The sequence below is a fragment of the Manis javanica genome, chromosome 3 (genome assembly GCF_040802235.1).
Source record: "Manis javanica isolate MJ-LG chromosome 3, MJ_LKY, whole genome shotgun sequence".
NCBI lineage: Eukaryota > Metazoa > Chordata > Mammalia > Pholidota > Manidae > Manis > Manis javanica.
The window spans coordinates 21,574,065-21,598,209 of NC_133158.1; the positions used below are offsets into that span (position 1 = coordinate 21,574,065).

The 24,145-nt window shown below is 39.4% G+C and overlaps 1 protein-coding gene across 5 annotated transcripts in view; it reads left to right on the forward strand.

Annotated features, from left to right (window-relative positions):
* CHL1 (cell adhesion molecule L1 like) overlaps positions 1-24,145 on the forward strand; it is a 309,930-nt gene that overhangs the window by 33,956 nt on the left and 251,829 nt on the right. The window contains exon 1 of one of the 5 annotated variants that reach the window (XM_073230935.1): positions 690-834. The exons of 3 other annotated variants lie outside the window; for them this stretch is intronic. The gene's annotated coding sequence lies outside the window, so the exon portion shown is untranslated. Of the gene's footprint in view, positions 1-689; positions 835-24,145 lie in introns of those variants that run through there. One more of the 5 variants, XM_073230933.1, reaches the window with a different exon arrangement.

The following is a 24,145-nucleotide window of genomic DNA, read 5'->3' on the forward strand; positions in this document are numbered from 1 at the left end:
CTGCTTCTCTGCATAATAAATAGCAAATCCTCATTGTTTGTCATCTGGTAGCTCATTGTCCTGATAACTTCTCATGTGGAAATAAATTAATTCAAGCCTCCCTTTAAAGGAGACAGTAAGATGGAATAGACACAGCACCAGACTTGGAGTTAAAAGAGCCTGGTGTCGCCCTCATACTGGTTAAGTAAACTTGAGTAAGACCTAGTTTTTGACTCTGTAAAACAGACGTAAAATAAGCTATCCAGGCTGTCCTCTTGGAGAGTCATGTTGAGAATCAAATGGCATAAGAAATGGGCTGTTCTGTAAAATAGGCACCATGAATGCAAAGGTGAAGTATTACTGAGAAGGGAGAGGGACATGGGAAGTGGGCCTATCACCTGGGTTCAGACATGTCTTAGCATGACTGCTGAATGGTGGAGTAATTCTCCTAGGAGTCTGGTTACATAAGAGACCCAGCATCTGCTTGAATAGAAGTCATAATTTGAGAAGAGTGGGCAGGCATGACAAAACAACTTTGATCCCTTGAGAAAATGAATGATTATGAAACCACTGCGATAGCTGCCATGAGATTTCTCTTCTGGCTCCATCTCGTTGGCCTTTTGTATGAGTCCCATGGAAGGAAAGTAGGGGAGCTGCAAGGGAAAAAAAATCTGGTACAGCCTGTATGATATTTGGGGAAGCAGCAGCTCTTGGAGACCATTTATGCAGAGTGAGACTCTCAAAGCAGGAAGAGGCGTTCTTGCTGCTGTGACAGAACATTGACCTTTCACAACTGTCGCTCCAGTGAATTCACGGACATGGCAGAACCTCCTCAACTTGTACCTCCTCAGCCACGTATAAGCTAATTCCTTAAAATAATACTGTCTTTCTGGTTCTGTTTTTCTGGATAACCCTGACTAAGGCATGCACTGTTACCTAACTAGTTGGCGTAGCTATCAGGCCCCTCTGAAACAGCAGTTCTCAGCCGTGTTGGTATAAGGTTGGCAAGTCAGCTGAAGACAAAGGAGCGAGAGTGTTAAAAAATAAATTGGGGGATTTTATAAAAACTGTCAGCCTGTCTTATCTACACAGTAGACTGAGATGTGAATTTGTTCTTCATGGGTACATGCCTGTTTTCTATTTCTGCTGTAACAAATTACCACAAATTTACTGGCTTAAAACCACACAAGTACATTATCTTACAGCTCTGGAGGTCAGAGTCTAAAATGGATTGGCAGGGCTATATCCCTTCCTAGGGCTCTAAGGGAGCATCTGTGTCCTTGTCCTTGCAGTTTCTAAGGGCTGCCCGTGTTCCTGGGCTCATGGCCTCTTAGGGGAATCACTCCAGCCTCCCCTTCTGTCACCACATCTCCTTCTTGGACTCTGACCCTCCTGCCTGCCTCTCAGAAGGACCCTGAGATCATCCAGGCCAATTTCCCTCACTCAAGATCCTTCACTTTAACACATCTGTAAAGTCCCTTGTGCCACGTGTGGTGACATAGTCACAGGTACTGGGGATTAGGGCATGGACATCTCAGGAAAGGGTCATTATTTGCCTACCATATTGCCACATGTAGGCATGTGGTCCAGGAAGGGTGAAATGGCTCAGATAAAGGTTGAGGATTATTTTTCTGGAAGCCAAAAGAGAGACACCCTATTAACTTATTTGTCTATTATGCCTTCAAAATTGGGATCCAAAAGAGTCTTCTCTCTGAACTGAGGATAAGAGAGGTAGGAAAGCCAATCAAAGAACAGAAGCTATGTCACCTAGAGAATCAGAATGTTTGCTAAATCCTGAGAATAAGTGCGTGAGCCCAAGGGACAGCATCCCTGCACGTGTGGAAATTAAATTATTTGTGAAGGGAGGGCCATAATAAGCACACGACAAATTGGAATGCCTTTCAAGGGTGGACCCAACAGAATCTGCCGATGAATTAGAGTGAGAAGAAGGGAGGCATCACCAAGCCTTGCCTGAGCATCTTCTGTATGGATGACACAGCAGCAGGCACCACGGAGAGAGACAGCAGTGACAAGGTGGAGACCAGGTCCTCCCTCCATGACCAAAGGTCAGTAAAAGGATGAACTCAGACAGTTAAGAACAGATGGGGAACTAGGGTCCTGCTATGCACAAGAAAGAACAATCAATGTCCAATACAGATGTAAGGATGCTTAAATCACTGCTCGCTAAAGAAATGTAAATTAAGATAATGAATTTTTCACAAAACTGGAAAAAAAATGAAAAACTAGTAGTAAAAATTAATAGTATGATGAGGCTGCTTGGAAGGTTGTCTCAGTCATTAACTGCATTAAAAAGAGACATCAAACCTTATGTTGGTAAAGTTGTAGGAAAGTCGACACTTTCCATTTTTTTGTGGGGAGAAATGGAAATTGGATGTGCCTGTTTAAGAAAAGAAAGTGTTTCTGTATCTCTTAAAATAAAAAAAATGTGCCATTAGGGTGGCCCAACAATGACACATTTAAAATGTAAAGGAAAATTACAGAGGTGTAGAAAAAGATAGATTCAGGTGAGATTCACTGCAGTATTATTTATAATAATGGGGAAAAAAAGCAGACCAAATTTAAATGCCTCTTAACAGAATACTCATTAAATGGACTATCCATATCCATATAACAAATACTCCTAATGAAAAAGAGTAGGCAGATTTATATGTACTGACTTATATGATGTTAGGGATACATTTGTCAGTGAAAAGGCATGGCAAAGATTTATGCACAGTATGATATAATCTATGTCTCAAATCTTTACAAACAAATCTCTATAATCCTTATATACATGTATAAGTAGAAGCAGAATTCTGTTAGGGTTGGGAGTCAAGGAAGGCATTTACTTTATGTGTATTGTTTGATTCTTGAAAAGAGATATTAATGTAACATTTATATAATTAAAAAGAACAATGACAAAAATAAAAAGTCAGTTCAACAAAAACACAGATGGCAAGGACTTACTGTGCTGCACGGCTGCACGTTTTTGCCAAGGTTTTATTCATTGGATAAGTCCCAAATTCTCTTGATCATTTAGTGCTTTTCATGATGTGAAAATCAGATTTTTTTTAGACAAAAGGCAGTAAGAATCTTTGAAATGCAAAGCAACCAAACAGTGTAATACTTAAGGATTTTATTCAACTGCAAGGTCAATATAAATCAACACTGTGATGAGGCTTTCTGCAAAGGCATCTCCATCATTAACTGCATTAAAAGAGACATGGAATCACGAACAAGGGAACACATAGCCCTGCCCTCCTCTACGCTGCTCTCATCTCCTCCTGCAGTGTTACACCCAGGTGGAAATACTACGTTTGAAGTGTGTGCAAAGAAGGGAAGTATGGCTGTTAAAGGGCTTGAAACAATGTCCTGTGGGGAATAGTAAAATGAACAGGGAGTTATTTAACCAGGAAGAAAGGATACTCAATGACATATGGTGGTTAAGCTCAAGCATTTATGAAAGGGGCTCATTCTGTTTGCATGCAAAGTATAGAAAATAGTAATTGCTATTTCACAAAACACAGACATATGTATCTCTTCTTACCCCTGTGAGGTATCACTGTCCTATTTGACAGCTGCAGCAAAGACCAAAAAAGTCCATATGTCTCTTTTCCATAGTGTTATACCTGAGAAGTGGCTGCCAGCCACAGACTACATTTCCTCACCTGAGTTGAAGTTAGATACATGGCCCTATAAATGGGCTTTTGTCAATGAAACATTAGTGAGAGTATCCAGCACCGCTTCTACATGATATACACATACACATGCACACACCCATGCACCCTCCTATGTGTGTGCATCCATGTGCTTTTCCCCTTCTGCTTAGCTGAAATGAAGGAGTTACAACACAATCAGGGAAACCAATGCTAATATGATGGAGCCTCTGTCAGATGCTTGGATCCTGACTGACCACATTGAGAAGGACTGTGCCACCAACTTGTTAACCCACCCTGTACTGTAGTAGGAAGTCAACTGCAAGTGAGTTTGCACCATTATACACTTGAAGTCTATTGATAAGCTGTTAGTCTACCTCAATTCATTCAACAGACTGAAAATGAAACTCAGCAGATGTGTATAGAGCCCCAAAACAATTAAACTATCAAGTCATTCTAATCAGACCTGAACTGAGACCATCTCATTGTGAATCCAAATCTTTTTTCTCTTGTACCATCCTGCTGTGCAACCAAACTAGGATCCCTATTATAAATGAAAGGAGCAGAGATTACAGCTCAAGATACAGGAGTTCTATAGCAGGCCTGCTCTTGCTTTTTTTTCCACAAGGCAATGTATGTATCATCTCAGGATATGTTCAAAAGGGAACATTAGAGAAAGAATCAAACAGTGGATGAGTGTCAGAGCTAGATAATTTAATGTTTTTTTACAGCCCAGTATTCCACGATTCGGTGCACACTTGTAGTACTCAAATAATATTTATTGTACAAACACTATGCACTCAGCAGCAATTTGAGCGCCCTGTGGTCTCCTTAACATGTTATAATGGGAATGCTAGGAATTGAGCCAGAAGAAAAATGAATGAGAACTTTTAACTAGAGCAAGTTCCACCAATTTTTTCATTTGCCAAGGTTTATAAGATTGAGATGATAAAGACCTTCATTATGAAAATATGAATGATTCTGTGAACAAGTAAAGTTCTTGGATAATTTGTTGGCAATGGGAGAGCTTACACAAGAACCCATGTTTCTGACCACTTGTTCTTTTTTAACTGGGATGAGGGTCATATCCAGGAGACCATAAGAAAGAGTAAAATGTCAGATCAGATCTTTCTGGTTGATAGTAGTGAGGTTTACGTAGGGCTGAGGGCTGTAGGAGGCAGCTGATGACTTCAATTATAAATAGTGCTACTGTAATGTCAGCAGGTTCTTATTACTGGATTGGGTTTGTAGCAAATTCACTTTAGTGTATGCAACCTCCCCTCCCCCAGCAAAACTAAACTTGGCAGCTACTTGCTGCATAACACTTTGTTCTCTTAGAGAGAGGGAAAAAAGAGTAAAGAGTAAGCAAAGTAGTTATGAGTAAGCATAAAATGGATTTACCGCAAGTCCAGGTACCTACTCTAACTTTTTGTCCTTAACAGTTATTGACCTTTGTCCAGACCTCCCCTAATAAAGAAACAGAACCAAAAACTTTAAATTTTTTATTTTGCTTCTTGTTACATAAAATTCTGAGTTGAATTATTCAGTCAACAACACTTTTAAATCCTCTACTCCATGCTATCCACTGATCTAAGGGTTACTGGTTGAGTTTGCTCTTCTCAGTTCTTGCACCTGCTGAGACAAAGAATTGAAAAGGCAGAGACTCAACAGCAAAGCAGAGTAAAAGTTTTATTTGAATACACTCCAAGGGGAGGAATGGTTAAGAATCTAGGTAGACAAAGGCCCTGAACTTTTAGGGGGGGTCTATCTATTTATCCTGACCTAGCCAGGAGGACGCACTTCAGTTGACAGGGTGACAACTCTAGTCATACACCCATTCCTCTTGATGCAGTCTTTTCCCAAAATGTGCACGTAAAAGTCCATGGGCTGGGCGGGAGCAAAGCTGCAATTTTATGTTAATGAGATTCTGATGAGGTGTGGTTTGGATGGTTCTTAGTTTTGTTCCATTGCGCCCACATGGGATCAGGTTGGGACCAGTTCAGTCTGGTTCCGAAAGAAGAAGTTATCTCCTCACAAAACAAAGCCTTTGTTGACTTTATATAGGGCCCCCTACCTGGGCAGAGCTGGGGCATTGTTTTGTGTTGAACCTTATCTTCCCTTTCTCAGGCTGCTCATGTCTATCTTCCTACCTAACCTAAGTACTGGGGAAGCAATGATATACAGAAAAAAAAAAAAAAAACCCAAAAACTCATAATAATAAATACACAATAGTATTTATTAATATGTAACAGCAGTAGAGAGAAAGGACTAGCAATGACATTAGAAAGATGACAAGGGTCAGAACAAGTAGAACCTTGAAGGTCATAGTAAGAACTTTCTGTTTGGTTGCAGTGAGAATTCTGAAGGAGATTCAGCAGAAGACAGGATCTGACTTACTTTTAAGGAAATCCCTGTAGTTACTCTGTGAAATAGATTTGTCAAAGGTAGAAGCAGAGAGATTAATTAGATTATGGCAAGAATTTTAGGTATAGTTGTTTGGTCACAGAGGGTGGCTTTAGAAGCAGTGAGAATGGGATGGATTTGGAATATGTTTTGATGTTAGAACTAAGAGAGTTTGCTGATAGAGTGAATCTGAAGTGTAAGAAAAAAAAAGAGTTAAAGAAGATTATCAAAGTTTAGGGCCTGAACTTAAAAAAAAACAAACAAACAGAAAAGAAAAGCATTTAACCAAGAAGAAAAAAATCTGCAGGGGAAGAAATGTTGATGAGAGGAAGGGGAGGTTGAGAAGAAGAAATAATGAGCTCAGTTTTAGTTCATTTAAATTGGAGTTACTTCTTAGGTATTCAGGTGGAAGTCATAAATAGACGATTGATTGGACATACAGAAGCAGATTCCAGAAGAGGTTATAATGGAGATAGACACCCAGGAAATATCAGCATAGAGAGAGGTATTCAAGGTGATGTTACTAGATGAGATCATCTAAGAGTGACTATAAATAGCAAAGACAGTAGAGGTGCTAGGATTGATTGAGTCCTGGACTCCCAAACATAGAGAGGTTGGAGATGAAGAGGAGTCATCCTGAGAGACTGAGCATACCTGTTGAGAAAGGTAGGAGGTGAATTAGAAAAATAAGATGGCTTGGAAGCAGAATAAACTTCCAAGGAGAGAGAAGTCAACTGTGGAAATAATGCGTAGACTGAGATATGACCTTGGATTTATTAACTGTGAGGTCCTTGTTGACATTCAGATGGCTAGTTATGGTGGAGTGACAGCATGAAAAACTGAGTGGAATAGTGTCAAAGTTTGCAGGAACTGCAGAAACTACTAACAAGGGGTCGAGACACCGAGACTTTGGGCGAGAAGCAGCATTTACCAGTGCCGGCACTGGCTCAGCAGATTCCTATCCAAAGGCTGAGCCCCGAGTGCAGCAGGCCATGGTTTTTATACATTCACCTCAAGGTCAGGGGGAGTCAGCACCCAGGAACCATTGCAGTGGGAGCTATTAGGTCACTAGAGGTGTATTTAGGATGCTAGTTATATTTTAATCTATCTCTGTAAAGGTTACTCAGATACCACATTACAAACTAATAGGCTTCCAAGACTATGATCAACAAACTGTTCCCTACCACTGAGGTGGGGGAATACATTGTTGCATTGTTTCAGTCTCGAGCACCTTGTGATTCCTCTACATTCCTGAAGCCCTCAACAGAAACTTTGTCTCCTTTGCAAACTGTCTACTGCAGAGAGATGGTGTAGAATAATTGGTGATGTGGAATACAGATATCCTTTCAAGGGAAGAAAAGAAATTAGATAATAGTTTCAGAGGGAAATTAGTTTGACAGGAGAGAATTTTTTAATATGAAAAGAATGGCAACATATCTGTGTGCCTGTGGGAGTGATCCAGGAGACATTTTTAAAAATTGTTTTAAAACTGGGAGGGGAGAATTGCCAGAGCAACCTTAGAGCACAGGAGAGAAAGAAAAAGATCTAGATTTAGGGTGTAAGTCAGCCTGACATTGGTGAGGACCCTGGAGAGTCCATTCATACTAGTAAGTGCGTGTGCCCAAGCGCAGGAATGTTGGCATGTATGATGGGAACTGCTTATAGAATTTCTGTTGAGATTACTTCAATTTTCTAGCAAGTAGGAAGCAAGGTCAACAGTTGAGAGGTTGAGAGGTATGATGGGGGAATGTGTTAAGAAATTTGGGGAGAGGAAAAAAGTCTTGTAATTATTATTGGATCCTTCCTTCTTAATGTAGCAGCAGCATTGGCCTTATCTGGGAGCTTACTACAAATGCGGAATCTCAGGTTCCACTACCTACCTCCACAATTAGAATCTGGATCTTAACAAATATCCCCCAGGTGATTTTATTTTTGCCTATTAAAATTTGAGAGGCACTGATAGAGACTAAGAGACAAGGGACTAAGGGTACATAACATGTTTGCCAGGCAGCAATAAGGGCCATATGAGGGTATTGCTGAATTTAAAATGAGATCAATCAGGATATTTCATGTTTTCTCCAGCCCATTTCAGCAGTGCTGGGGTAGGCATTGAGTGTGTAAAGAGATGAATTTAATGGAGATTTGGTTTTGCCAAGAGAGAGGTAATGTAGTTGAAGAAAACGATTATAATAATAGATTGTAGAACATAAAGTAACTGTCCATGAAATCTGAGTAGAATATGAAGGTAAGAGAGGATTTGGGGAAGCAATGAACAACAATGAAAAACCAGTGGGATGAATGTATTAGATATTCTGGAGGTGCTGAAGTATTATTAGAGCTTAGGTACTACAGGGAGGGAACTGGAAAACAGAACAAAATGTGATGCCTTTATTAGTAAATGACATGGTCAAATGTATGGCAATGACAGCGAGCACCTGGGAAGAGATAGGAAAAAGTCAAGGTCAAGTAAGTAAGAGGCAGACTTTGGAAAGATCGTCTGTGTGGCTACAGAAATTGCCAAGAATTATATCAGTAGCATTGAAGAAAGTGCCTGTGCATGAAGAGAATGATTTTCCAAAGAAAGACGGAGGATAACCTGATGGCAGGCGGATAATAAGGAGGCATGTTTTATGATACAGTCTGATGAAATAAAATTCAGTGCTGACTGTTGAAGATGCAAGAAAGAATGGTGTGGAAGTGGCATGGCCGAGCAGTAGAGATCTGTCCTGCCTGCAGATGCCATGAAAGGAGATCTGCAGGAGAGAAAAGAACCACCCTGTGAAAGTGCTGCAGAGAAAGTAGTGCCATCAGGGGAGAGCTGGTTTCAGTTTGAGAAGAAGAAGCGAGTGTTTGCTGATGAGGTTGAGAAAATGAGTTTGCTGATGATTGACCTGGAGCTCAAGAAGGCCCCCGGGAAAGGGTTTTGGGAGATGGAGAAGGAAGGGGTAAGGGTCATAGATGCGGTGGGGATGGAGCCTGGACTGTAGAGGATGAGCAGTAAAATGCAATCCTGGACAGATTATGATGGTCAACCTAAGCTGGGCAAGAGCCAGTGGTCCCAGGACAAGGGGTGTAGGGGCTGCCACCATTGACAAGAATGAGGGATGAAGAGGGGTTCTTGCCAGAAGGAAGAAGGATTTTTGTGTTCTCACTTGACTCATACCTTTGGAGGCTGGATGTCCTTCTGAAGGACAGTCTTCTTTACAGGGTTTGGACCTCTCTGGACCTGTGCACATGGCATGTGCACATGTGCACCCCTGTGCACATGGCAGCCTGCAAAGGGGAAGCCTGTAGTAATAGCATATCTGATTCAGCTGTAACAAACTGGTAGGACATCAGAAAAAGATGTTCAATGTGTTTTTATTGTTCAGTATGTGAGAAAGGAGTGGAGCAGTTAATTATATGGTTTATTATATCCTGACAGCTGCCTGGTTTTAGACATCTGTTCAGCCTTAGTTTTGACCCTTGTCTCATTACTTACCTGTTGTGACTCTTGATTCTGCTATTGAAATTGACCTAAAATTTATGACTAAAACTAAACCACATGAGATTGTTTTCTCTGCATCTTAGTTAATCTCAGACAAAAACTGGACACTCTCAGGAAGTCCCTAGTGTTACCAGGATGATGTGGAGGGAATAAAAAACAGGACAAGCACTATTCAGTGACAGAGAAACAAAATAAAACATGAAAACCTTCCTCCTCATTCTCTTTTTCTGAGATCTGAAACACTGTCTCCGTGATCTTAAATATGACAGGTCAGAAAGCTTCCCAAACCTTCAAATTATGCTTTCGTCCAACTGTCACAACTTTTGTGACTACCGGAAATTTAAACCCAAAAACCTAGCAAATAGTTCCATCATCTGGGTCCAAATCTCAGTGGGACTTTATAGTTTCTCCCCTGGGAGCAAAATTCATGTTTTTAAAGTTAGGCTTCCATGTCATGTTGAAAAATTGCAACAAACACAGTGAAATTTTTTATGACCATATAAAATTGAAGGACCAAAGAGGGCAGTGTGTATTTCAAAGTGTTTGATACAGTGTTTGATCATAACTTGAAGGAATCAATGCACCTTTTAAAAGAAACTCTTGGGGCTCCTCATGCAGCAAATTCAATCATTTGATAATCTACTCATCACAATTCTATTGTGTACTTTCCATGCACTCTGCTCATCTGAGGGAACTAAACAGGCTCTTAAGTGTGGTGTGTAGAAGTAAAACCTATTCTACTTTGAAAAGCCAATATAAAAAAATAATACAAATCATGAGCTATGTGTTTCCCAGGTTTTTTCCAGGCTATCGTCATCATGTTAAAAAGATACAGTTATCAATTGTGCAACAATAAAATAATGCTGTAAAAATAAGATGAAGATATTCTCATCTGTTCATGGAAACTTTAGCAGATTACTGTATTGGAATTATTAATTTGATGTTATGAGAAACCCTTCCCAAACTAGTTTAAGTGAACATAATAATCATAAAAAGTGAAAGAATATATTGGCTCATGGAACTGAGAAATCTAGTAGTGGAGATAGCTTCAGCATAGCTTGATTCCAAAAATGAGCTCTGTCTCTCTTCTTTAATTTCTCAACCAATCTCCACTGTCACCTAATCTATATTCTCCCTAACCACATGTAGGTTTCTCCCAAGAGGTGTTGGAAGGGAGTTCCTGGAAGCTCCTGGCTTATATCGTCAGAACTGGGCACCATTAAGGAAAAGGGATAGTTTTCCCTCCCCTCCAACTCATTCCTGTCTTCTACACCGTAGTCCTTGGAAGGGCTGAGATTTTACCTCTGGGAAGTATATTCTCAATACTACACAAATTGCTTTTCCCAGCAAAGCAACATCACTGTAGCCTGAGATGCTCAATGAGCTGTGACTGGCATCTCTCCAGAATGACGGGAGGGGTAGTGCCCCAAAGAAAGTAATGCTGGAAAACAAAGAAAAGCAACCATGTCCACGACAAGGAACAGGGCAAGAAAGGACACTACCTGCATGTCCAATAGATAAGCTCATTATGGAACAGCTGAACAACAAACCCCTGTGCAGATATTATAATTTTGTTGTCAGGGAATATGACACACCATGGAAAATATGCACAATGAATGGGTATGTTTAAAAGGTAATTTATTAAACAGTAAGTCTGATAGGATCCTATTTGGATAACATTTTGATATCATGTGATGAACCGTGTATATGTTATTTATGCAAAAGAACAATACTATAAGGAAATACACTAAAATATTAAATGTGATTGTCTTTGGGAAGCAAGATTTTAGAGCTATTTTACTCTTAGTTTTGCATAATTGTATTAGCTGCTTTTTCATAGTAACGTGTATCGCTTGTGAACTCAAAGGAGAAAGAACTATCTATCATTATTGAAATGCAAACCTAGGAGTCTGCATTTATTTCCAAAGAAAATGTTGCTCTGATAAAACTTTGCAAGAATTTTTCACGGACATACAAGATGAGTGTGTGTCAGGCCCTCCTAAAGCCAAATCACAGAATATTTGCTGGTAGGCTCTGATCCACGCCTCAAGGAATCATATTTTCAATTTTATCTCCACACATTTCAGAAATGGCAGAATGAGATGAAAGAAAGATTAGAGGCATGTGTAAAAATTGGCTTTCCTAGGGCAGGTTAAGCCTTCCTACATTGTGATTCTCATTTTGAATTGCAAGACATTTTTCAGAGAATTCCTCAACCACAAAAACAAAAATATTCTTGTTGCCACATCATAGCCCCCAATTTCAGCAAAATATAGTGCATACAATAACAAATAGATGGAAGAAACCAAACACAACAAATGTGATTAAACACTGATTAAACACAACAAATCCAGCACTGATTAAAGCTTAATATTTTGTTTGGGGGTCTGACATGATCTTTTCAGAAAAATCATTGTCAGGACAGCTAGTATAAAACTATGTATTCTTTTATATTGTGTTGTATAAATTTTAAAGCTTCCCTATTGTAGTATGATGCTTGAAAATTTGCATTCCAGTGGAGTTTTTAATGGATGTATTTAATTAGGTCTGGATGGGCCCAAATTATTTATAGAGGAGAGAGATTATTAGTATCTGTAGAATGATCCTTTCTGTCCTCAAAAATCTTCCCATACCTCTTTGTAGTACTGAAGTACTTACTGAGTTTCCTGTGATGTCGCTGAGCTGGCTCTATAGGATACCAATACAGTGTGAGCAAGGATGGCCAGCTACAATGAATTTTTCCAATTCAAAGGAAACAAGTATCCTTTATTATAGGAAACATTTTTAGCCATTCCACATCTGTGCAACTTTTATCCTGTCTTTATGTGCAAAGAGCATGTGAAAATGGGGATATGAAAACAATCAAGTTATTTTTATATATATGGAGGTATGGAGAGAATGATATTTAAATAAAGAATTATTATGTTATGCAAGTAGCTAAGAGATTAATGCAAAACGTACATCAGGAGATTCAGTAGTTTAGGTGATAAGTCGTGATATCCTAGTGTAGGATAGTAACAGTGAAGATGCTGAATAATAAAGATAGACTTGAACAAACCTGATGATAAACTGTATGTGGGTGTGAGATAAAGAGAGTCAAGGATAACTACTGAAATTTGAGTCTAGAACGAAACAGTGTTCTACGTGCCTTCATATACTGGCAAAGACAATCTTCACGACAATCTCATGAGATGTTGCTATCATCATCATCCTCATTGTTCAAAGGAGGAATGTGAGGCAGAGGGAGATTAAGAACTTGCTGAAACCACACTGCTGGTACGTGTTAAAGGCAGGATTCCAAGCCAGGCACTTTGCTCCAGAGTTACCATCTTAAGTGCTGCACTATTTTGATTTGCCTACTAAAGGCCAAGTGAATACGGAGTAAGCAATTGCATGTATGATTGCGGTGCTCAGGAGGGAGGCTGACATTGATGACCTTAGGAATTATTAGAATATAGCTAAAAAGTAAAACCATGCGACAAGATGAAATCTTGTAGGGCAGAGGTTGGCAAACTTACTCTGTGAAGGGTTGGATAGTAAATGTGAGCTTTGTGGGATTGTCAGTTCTGCCATTGTAGCAGGAAAGGGACCTTAGACTATAGTAAGTAAATGGGTGCACTTGTGCACCAAGGCAATGCTTTTTACCAAAACAGGAAGCAGGGGACAGATTCGGCTTCTGGTCCTAGTTTGCCCACTTGGTTTTAGGTAGGATGTGGTTAGAGAAGTGAAAGGGGGTTAAGACTTGCCTATTACTGAGAGGAGAAGCCTGCAGAAACCATAAAAGCGGACTGAGAAGGGGAGGTCGCAGGGGCGGGGAAGTTCTCTGAAAGCCAAAAGAAGAAAGGATATTCATTGTAAGAGATGAAAAGAGTATGACCAGAGGATAGATTTACAGAAGGAGAGAGGTGGAGAGGACTTGGGATATTTACCCAAAGATCCTTTTCTTTATAGATAAGAAAACTGAGGTTCAATGGGAGAAAATTATTTGCTCAAAGTCATTTCAGCATTACATTTTCTAAGGCATTCACTTTAACAATATTATGTAGCTTAGTTTACCACCCTGCATGAGCCCCTAAGCACCCCAGTTTAGTTCAACAAATATTTGCTGCACACCACATAGAACTGGTGTGCATCCATACTCATATCTGGCCCTGGAGCTAGAGAGCTAAAAGATGCGTTGCCTGCCCTCAGGTTGCTTGTATACCAAAGGGAATAATCAAAAGGAAGCAGATATATTTAATAACTTAAGGTAAAATTTCTGGGAGAGGTTAGGCAGGTGCTATGGACTGAATTGTGTCCCCCAAAATTCCTGTGCTGACATCCCAGCCCCCCATATGATGATATTTGAAGATGGTGCCTTTGTAAGTGGGGTAAGATGAAGGCCATGAGGGGTGAGGTCCTCGTAATGAGATTAGGGGCTTTGTTAGAGGGAAAGAGATTACTCTCTTAGTCATGAGAGGACACAGGAGAAAATGGCTTTCTGCAAGTCAGGAGAAGGCTCTCACCGGGAATCAGCTTGACCTTAGACTTCCTGCCTCTGGAACTACGAGAAATATCTGCTGTTAAGCCACTCAGCCTGTGCTATTTCATAATTGTATCCCAAACCAACTAATATACCAGGTGTGCATTGAGACCATGTGATGGAAAATCTTAGCCTCACTTGGGCATCTGGGACAATTTCTGGGAAGAGGGGTTATATGCAATACCTTCTCCAGATTTCATTATTGCATTTTAAAATATATTTCTACATTCTGTAGTCTTTCCTTCACTACACAGATACTGTCCTCTAATTAAGTGATTGTGATTGTATGTTTATCCATCCCCAAACCTGGCTGCCCACAAGTTCCTTGAAGCTAGAGTGCCATATTGTTCGTGAGAACCTTTGCATGTCCTTTACATAACAGAGTCACTCCTCCATAAATCATAGTCCAATGAATGAATCAAGGCATGAATAAATGACTCAACTCAATAATCAAATGAAGCGTCAATTGGAGAAAGTCAAAGAAAGAAGAATTGTAATACAGGCAAAGGAAACAGCTTAAGGAAAGGCAGGAAAACAGAATGAACATAGCGTATGTAGCAGATGACATGTAGACATGAATATCTGAGAAATATTTATGGAGTACTTATGCATCAAAAATAGAATTATAAGTTATTAAGCATTTAACTCATTTAATAATCATAATAATCTTTTGAGATAAGCACTGTTCTAATCTCATTTTATACAAGAGGAAACCAAGGCACAGAAGTGTTAAGAAACTTGATTAATGTTATACAACCAGTGAGTAACAAGCTGGGATGGGAGTTCAGTCAGCCTCCAGGGGCCACTCTGTACCAATGAGGCCTGGGAGAGAGACAATGGCCACACTACTCAGGCCCTAGAAGACCACGCAGAGGAGCTTGGATTTTAGTAGGTAGAATATTGGAAGCTATTTAGTTGTGAAAGCCACTTGGTCAGCTTTCATTTAAAGAATGATCTGAGGGGTGAGGGGTGTACCACAGAAGGTACAGTACTTTAGTTAAGAAATGTTGTGTGGCCAGGAATTATAAATGAGGATACAAATTTCAGAAATACTGGGTAAAATTGACAGGGCTTTGTGCCTGTGGTGAGTGAAGAGTGTGAACACAGAATGAGTCAAGGATGTTACTTGTAATGACTTAAGTGACAGGGTGGATGGTGAGGCTATTCAATGAGACAGGATCCAGAAAGAAAAGATGGTAAGAGGAATATGACACATTTAGATTTGCCTGTGTTAATTGTGAGGCGCCTTGGGGCATCACATGCAGATATCTAAAAGGCAGTTGAACGTAGAAGTCCAAGACTCAGAGAAGAGGTCTCTGCTAGATTTAAAAAGTTGAGAGTCATCAGCAGATAGGTGGTAGTTAAAACCTGAGAGCAATGAGATTGCTAGTGTCAGATTTATATGCATGAATATTACCTGTCATCACACATACAACTTTAGAAGCCCAGTTATTAAAAGCCTTCAACTGGGGTCTGCTCAGTTAGCTGAATCTGCAAAAGTGGCTCTATTGGTTTCAGCCTCTAAATGTGTCCCCAAAGACCTCAACAGGAAATAAGCAAGAGTCTGCCTATATACATACTCCTGGAAAAGCTACAATAAAATAAAGTAAAAAATAAATAAAACAGCAATCTCTCCCACTCTACCAAACATAAACGATGTCCAGATAGAAGCTGAATTCTGATGGCTTTCCAGTACACTGTTAAAGGAGTTTTTTCTTCCATGTATGAATATAGGCTGCCTCATTTGCCTCAACTCTGTATCTTTGTTTGCCACTTACAAAAACTTTGTATGTAGCATTGGGAGAGGACCATAACAGATTTCTTGTAAGGGCAGACTTAATTCAAGTTTCCAGTTGTGTAGGACTTTCTAAGCCCCAGGCAATGAGGACAGTTATATTAAATAGAAGGCCCGATTGTCTTCATTCTTTCGAGTTTAAAAGCTCTGAATCCCAGCTCAGGAAAGTGTTGAATGTGGGTAGAAACAGAACAACATTCAAAGCCTTACCACCCTTCCATGACTCCTTTTTTAGCCATTTTCGAAATAAATGTTCCAATCACTTCTTGAGTGTTAATGCTCTGAACACAACCCATGTATACTCACCCTGAGAGAACAGGGCACCCTGCACCTGGTAAGGAGGGTGTAGGGGTTTGCCTCCAACAGCAAACCTAGGAGCCAGATGGCTGAGGTGGCAGAAAGGCTGGATCAGAATCATAGATGTCCTCTCTGAGGTACAATACACATTTAGAACCATCATATTCAATTTCTAGGAGGGCTTCTTAGAATAAAAGAGCATGGAGGTTTGAAATCCAGAGGTGTGTTTGAAGCCCATTGTAATGCTGATTTGTGTGTGATTTTGCTTGTCTTTTAACCATTTAGGATCTCTGTGTTATCTTCAGTAAACCATGAACAACAGTACAGCACTCCAGCTGTATGTACTATAGAATCACTTGGCCGTCGTAGCGCAGCAAACCATCCCAAATTTAAGTACTTAAAAGAGCAATTATTTATTATCACAGTTCATTCAACTGCTGGTCAGCTGAGGACTCTGCTTGGGACTTGGCTTGGTTGGGAGAGCTTTGTGAGACAGTTCTGCTCCCTGTGCCCCTCAGCCATCTTTCGGAACCAACTGTCCAGCCTAGGAATGTCCGCCACATGGCAATAGCTGAAGCACAACAGCACAAACAGGAACCCATAAGCCCTCTTGGAGTCTAGGCACAGATTATGCATATATTCATTCCCAGCCTCATTCTACTGACAAAGCAAGGTACATGGCCCACATCAGAGCCACTGTAGGGTCACGTGGCAAAGAGCATTCAGACTGGCATGCATACCAGGAGGAGTGGAGAATTGGGACAATTCATGCAATCTGCCACATTTAAGATAGCTATTAAAATATAAAAGTACTTTGCTAAGTTTGAAAGACTGTGTGAGTATTATATACTGTAATTAAGCATGTTTCAAAGAAATGTAATCAATCGTTTGTATACTTTTACCCAAAATTTCAAAGAACAAAAAAACTACATTAATTTAAAAAATCTATATTGTTTAATTATGTTTCCTGTTTAAAAAGCTGAATAAATATTATTTCATCATCATCATAACACCTTAAATTTATATAAAACAATAAAAATCCTTGGTATTTAAACAAAAATGTTTTGTGCTTTTAGTAGGCTAATACCAGATTGCCGAAGGATATTCAAAAGTAATCTCAGTATATCCTGTGTCTGTTTTAATAAATTATCTGGCCGACTCCTGCTGAAGAAATATCACCTTTCTTATTTTATCCACATTTTAAAGGAAGAAGATCATTGATACATTATTTTTTCCTGCCACTCCAGTCACTGTCTAGATGTGACAGGTGAAATTCTCTCCACTTTGGCATCCCTGGATCATTCAAGAGACAGGCGCTGTATCATCTTGGTTAAACGCCACTCAGATGCTAGTACACCCCCCATAGCTTTTATCTGTAAGTAGAATTCTCTGTGAACAAAACACTTGGGAAAGGATAGGATGTCATAGGCAGAAACAGGTCAGGCATTTCTACAGAAGGCTGGAGAGAGTTTAAGCAGTGTCCAAATTTCTATCCCTATTCATACCTTGCTTACCTAGCTTCATGGTTAATCAAATGTGTTTTTTAATGAAAAAAACAAACAAACAATGATTAACCAGAGAATTTCTTTCTTTTCTTTTTTTTTTACTACCTGCTCACACTCTCAGCCTGCCTTCCTGAGGACCAACAGATGTGTATGGGCAGTTTACACACTTCCATACCTCCTAACTCTATTTGAGGGTGGCCTTGGAAACCAGCCAGATTGCATTGTTATCCTCTGTCAATTACAAATGTGCCAGACACCCAAAGCATTGGGGAGGAAGTGCAATTATTAGAAGCTACCCAAGAGATATGCCCAATGTCATCCCTGACTTGCCAGCGACCTTTAGAAAATCAGATGCATAAAAGAGGGATGATAAATTGTTCTAGTCCAATCATGCAAATGAGCAGAAATAGCAAAGATGGAAAGAAATTAGGGGAAAGAGAATTCCAAAGAAACCACTTTTGTTCATAAAAGAATTGTATTCTCATACAAAGGGAATCTAATTCAAATAATAGCTGAAATCCTTTCCCAGATATTGGTCATGATTTACCACCCTACCTGTATTCATGTTTGTTAATCCTAAATGCCTTCCCCCTTCCAAAAACCCAGGTCTCTTAACACCCATTCTTTCATTTTTTTAGTGAAGCACTAATGGTTTCATAAAATATATTCTAAAATCCCTGATCTCAATGCCAGAAAAACATTTGTTTTCCCTTGGATGTAGGCTGTGAGGATCAGGGTGAGAATAGAAATAAGAATGTGGTGACAACTCCTATGATCTGACTATAGAGTCCACTACTGAACATTTTCAAAGAGGCTATTTTTTTCTTTTCATCACCAAAGGATTTACCTCCTCAGAGTTTGTGCTATGGAGATACTTCACTGAGCTATCAAAAGAGTTGGGTAATAAGAAAGCCAACATGAATTGGTCACTGCATATGTATCAACCACATTGTTTGACACATTATGTATGTGGCCACAGGCTAAAGGGCATGGTCCTCAGTAAGACTGCTGTGAGTCTGGGAGTCCCCGAAGCCCCTGAACTTCTACAACTGGCTACAGAACCAGGAAGTTCCTGTGACCCTCATTCATGTTCAGTAATTCACTAGAATGACTCACAGAACTCAGGGAAGTGCTAAGCTTACAATTACAGTTTCATTTTGAAAGATACAAATCACAACCAGCCAACTGAAGAGCCAATTAAGTTCTCCCAAATGCAGAGCTTCCATGCCCTCTTCCCCTGGAATCAGGGCACATCACCCCCTTGGCATATTGCTATGTCCATCAACTAGGGAGCTCCCCCAAGCTCTGATATCCAGAGCTTTTAGTGTGCTTTCCTCACACAGACAGGACTGATGGAATCATCGACCATCTGGTTGAACTCAGTCTCCAGCCCCCAACTTCTCATCCTTCCCTGGAGGTCAGGATGTCCTCTAAGCACAAGGCTGGCATTTCTGGTGGCCAGTCCCCATTCTGAATTAATCCTTAGCATAAACAGAGGTGTGATCCAAGTATCATGAATAACAAAGACACCTATTATTTAGAAAATTCCATGGATTTAGAGGCTCCCTCCTAGTAACCAAGGAACAAGGCCAGCCAAATTCATTATTATGCAACATATACATAAATATAAGCATACATATACAAATAACTATACATCAGTTTGTATGTGTGCGTATCTCTTTTATCTATATATGAAAATAGACCCTGATAGCAAATTATCTGGAAGAATAAAGAAGAAAGCTGTAAAGATGTCAAAGGAGAATCAAGCTCAATTATCAGATAAAAATTACTGCAGTATTTCCATCTACTGAAGCAAATGTTAGGGCTGTTTCAACAGGCTTACTCCACTTCAGGTTCAGTGATTTGGTAGAAGGACCCAGAAGACACCACAACAGGTTACACTCACCGCTAAGGATTATTACAGAAAACTCTACAAAGTAAAGGCAGCAGGAAAAAGATATACACCAGATAGAGCCCAGATACATCACAGGCACAGGCTTTGGGGTCCTTCCCCATCATGGTCCCAGGTTCTCTTTGGAGAAGTGCAACAAACAAGAAACTGGACCTTCTGTGTTGATTCCCCAAAAGCAGTTACCACAACCTATGAAGTCACGAATGGCATGGACAACCCCCAAACCCTAAAATTCTGAGCAGAGCAGATACAATTAGAAATGTAGCTAGATTTTGAACAAAGTCTGAACCAATATATGAAGATAAAGCCTTACATCATTAATGAGACAAACTGTAATAAATTCATCTCTAAGAAAGACATAAAGAAAGATCAACTCAGGGGTCATCTGTTAGGTGCTGAATAGTGCACAGTTCCATCCAATGCAAAACATATCTGTGCACATGTTCTTCTGAAGAATTATACATCAAGCCATCTTGCTACCTTGCTTAAAAGCCCCCAGTGGGGTGCGGGGGGGCTTTACAATAAATGCAGATGTGGACATCAGATCCTCTCATGATTTCACTCTAACTTCTGTTTCTTAACTTTTTTCGGTGTCCTTGTTTCCCTTACTGATGGCACCTGCCACACTATCTTGTCTCAGTTCCTGTTTGTGCCACGCCTGATTGTAAAGTCAATTGCATTCTCTATTCCTGAGCTACCAAGAACACATCAAACCACGTGGCAGCCCCACCCCACTCTCAGAATCACTCCAAGTACCATATTCAAATGATTAAATAATGTGACTCAGCATTTGGTTTATGGACCACTTGCCCTAGTTATCTTGGCAAAAATGTAGCTTCTTGAAGTTCACTCCCTGAAATTCTTATTTAGTACATTGAATTGGAGCTCAGAATATATGCAACAGTTATTTATTCCAAAAAGGAGTAAGCATGAACTGGATTGTTTTGTTAAAAAGCCTTACTTCAGTTGGAGAGGTTGTAGGGGACAGAGTGATCCTGCATCTGCCTCTTACTGGACATAAAATACTGAATTTTTAAGCATTCTGAATCCTAATTTTGATGTCCATATATTAGGACTAGAAATGCCTAATCAATAGCATATTTTAGATGATTAAAGAGATAATGCATATACAGTATTCAGCACAGTATCTGATAAGAAGGAGGTTGTAAAGTGCTGATTTAAAAATGACAAGGGTTTGATGGTGAGATTTCAGGCAGATAGAAGCCAAAGCCAGTAGACTGTGACCCTAGAACAAAAGATTAAACTAAAGACAGGCAGAAGCTGTCCTATCACTTGGAAAATACACCTGAAGGCTTTTATACTTTGAGTACCATTAACTGTCGAGCCTTCTTGTCTGTCTTTTTGTCTTATTAGACCCATCTTGTATATTTCTGTGTATCCCCTATGAAAACTAGCATCACCTGGGACAATGGCCACATCTTTGTACTTCACATTCCCTAACAGTTATCACACTGCTGCAGGATCCCTTTCTTTCAGTTACACCCACTGAACTCCCCGAGACAGACATTGTCTGTTTATGTTTATTTCTCTAGCACATATTACAGTGTTTGACACAAAGTAGATGCATAATAAATTTGTATTGTATTAAGAATGAATGATGCCCTAAAAACCATTTTGTCTGGACTGTTTTCTGATCCAACCAGGAACTCAACCAGAAAGCCATATTCTTGGAGAAAGTAAGAATGAGAGGAGGTTTCCTTTCTCATTTTAGGAAGTTTCATCCTCTCAGAATTAGCCTTCTCCCCTGTTAAGATTAATGATCTAAACCCATGGTGAGGACTTGACATAATTCACTTCTTTCTACCCTAGAAATTAGCACTTTTAAATTCAGAAATCCACCAGGCACTTATCCATGTGCTGATAATGCAATAATAGTGAACTAAATAGACAGAAATCCCTGACCTCATAAATCTATTATTCTAGAAACAAAAAGTAATAGCAACATCAGATTTTCATAACCTACCTGTCCTCTCCACCTAATCCCTATCTGTCCCTCTGTTTAACAGTAGTTAAGAACACCAATATGTGGGGGTAACTTTGTGTCTGCTAGTCATTCTCAGTATCTCAAACTTGTACATAAAAAATAAGTAAAGAAATCCTCACCAACAGAAGAGAAAATACTGAGTCGCCTTTGTTTAAATCTTCACAAAAGCCTCAGGTTGTATTGTAATATAAAAGCCACTGATGTAATGTGTGTTTGATTTGCTTAGCAGGAGCACACCATGAAAATTCTTTGAGCAGGGAAAACAGCTGGTTTGCCAAATCGGCCCATTTGGCTGTACAACTGTCTCTATTGGTAGCTTCGGGCTAGCAATATTTTTTCCTGACAATTTGCATGCTGGTCCAGCCCAAGGAGTCTGAAATGGAGTCTGCATATAGACAGAAAAGAAGTTGGCTCCCAACCCTAGTCAGACTCTGCTTTGTAAAGGGAATTCACACTGCCTCATGGCAATGTGATAAGGCTATGTCTCTTCAGCATGGATTTGCTATGCAAAGGCCTATTGTTTTATCTGGCATTATGTAAAATATAATGTCAGTAAACCATATTTACTGCCTTAATACTGTTATTCACGTTACAGTAACATGCCTGCCTTAGCCTCTTTGTAATCCGGAACCCCACATGCACATTAAGACAGAAGTGACTGTGGAAGAACACAGTTTCATACAAACTGTGCTGTGTAAGCAGGGAATCGCTTCTCTGCTCTTCTCAGACAAAAGCATTTTAATTCCTTGGGTTTTGTTTTAAAGAAGAAAAAAAAATACAGATGATTTTCTTGGTTCTCCAAGTTTCCAGCTGCTTAAAAGACAGATTTCATCAAGCTAATTAAAATTTCTTTCTGGCTAATCACTTTGGGGGGCTCAGTTAACTTCTGGAGAATACTTAAATACAATTTTAATTTTATCTGATTTCACTCTAAAAGGGAATTATGAAAATGTATTTGAAACCAGATATGAGAATGGTATATGCTGTCATAGGGCTCACATTCCATTTTGTTAAACAATTGATTTTCCATATTATCCTTAGGTCCCAGGGTACAATGTGTAAATATATCACAGTGAGATATAAAATGAGCTTAAAAAATAATTGAATTTTAGAGAAATTCTCTAGGGTGGTAAAAATCTGTGACATCCATTAAGATTATAAAAGCAATTAGAATCATTACAACTATCTTTAAATTGGAAGAGTAACAAACTGTATTGTGGGAGACTCTCATACAAAAGGTTTTATTTTTTTACATGTAAAACAAAAGATTTACAGAAAAATAGCAAGCACAGTAACAAAGAACTTCTTCCTGAACCATTGGAGAGTAAATTGTAGACCTATGCCATAAAATCACCTAGTATCTTATAAACAAATAAATTCACCTACGTCACCACAATACAACCAACAAAAGCAGACTTGAGATCTCATTCAAATTTCAATTTGATTTGAAGGGCAATTGCCCCACTAATGTCCTTTATAGTCAAAAGGATTCAGTTCAGAATCAGAAGACACATTTGGTTGTGAGTCAGATATCCTTGAGTTTAGAGCTGTCCAGCTATCTTTCCTTGAATCCATGACCTTGATATTTTTGAAGATCACAGGCCAGTTGTTTTATAAACTATCCTTCAGTTTGAGTTTGTGTGATGGCTTCTCGCGATTAGATTTAGGTGATGCACCTTTAGCAGGAATATCACCAGAGTAACACATGATTTCTATTTGTCTCATACTATTTGTTCATTTATTTTAACCACTTGGTGCTTAAGATGGTGCCAGGCAGATTTGTGCAATGTAAAGTTACTCTTATCTCTGCCACCACGCCCTTGTTGAAATTCACCAGTACTATGACCCATTTTCTTGGGACTCTCTTTTCTAAAACTACAGACAGATATTCCCTGCTAGTATACTAATGGATATTAATGGATGAGTGGATGTCAGTCTATTAATGGGGTAAGGTGCAAAGTGACTCTGCTTTAAATGTAAGAAGGGGTTACTAATGGTGGGCATTTCAGGCCAGGTAAATATAGAAAACAAGATACTTCTGATAGACTCAACTACCCCTATAGCAATGAAAAAGCCATTCCAAGCAGAAACTACTTTTGTGTTTTTTAACATAAAAATTAAAAGTTTTTTTTTTCTTTAGTTCAAGAACACATAACATAAAACTTACTGTCTTAGCCATTTTTATGTGTACCGTTCAGAGGTATTAAGTACATTCATATTATTGTGCAATCATTTCCCACATCCATCTCCAGAGCTCTTTTCAAATCTTACAAGACTGAAACTCAACAACAATAGTTTTCTTGTTCAATAGAGTATATAGTTGTGTGTCCAGCTGAGGCAATAGAGCCAGACTGGGTTCAAGTCCCTGCTCCCCACTTTTGCTAGCTGAGTGTCTTTGAAAAAAATGACATAATCCTTTTGTGCCTCAATTTCCACACCCACAAGATATAGAATCAATAAATAGGAAGTTTAAGGATAATTTCAGGACCTATTACTTTTAGTGACAAAGCAATGTATTTGTTTAACAACTAAGGGGTGTAGGGGGTTCTGGAGCAAGACTGCCTAGATCCAAATCCTGCTTCAG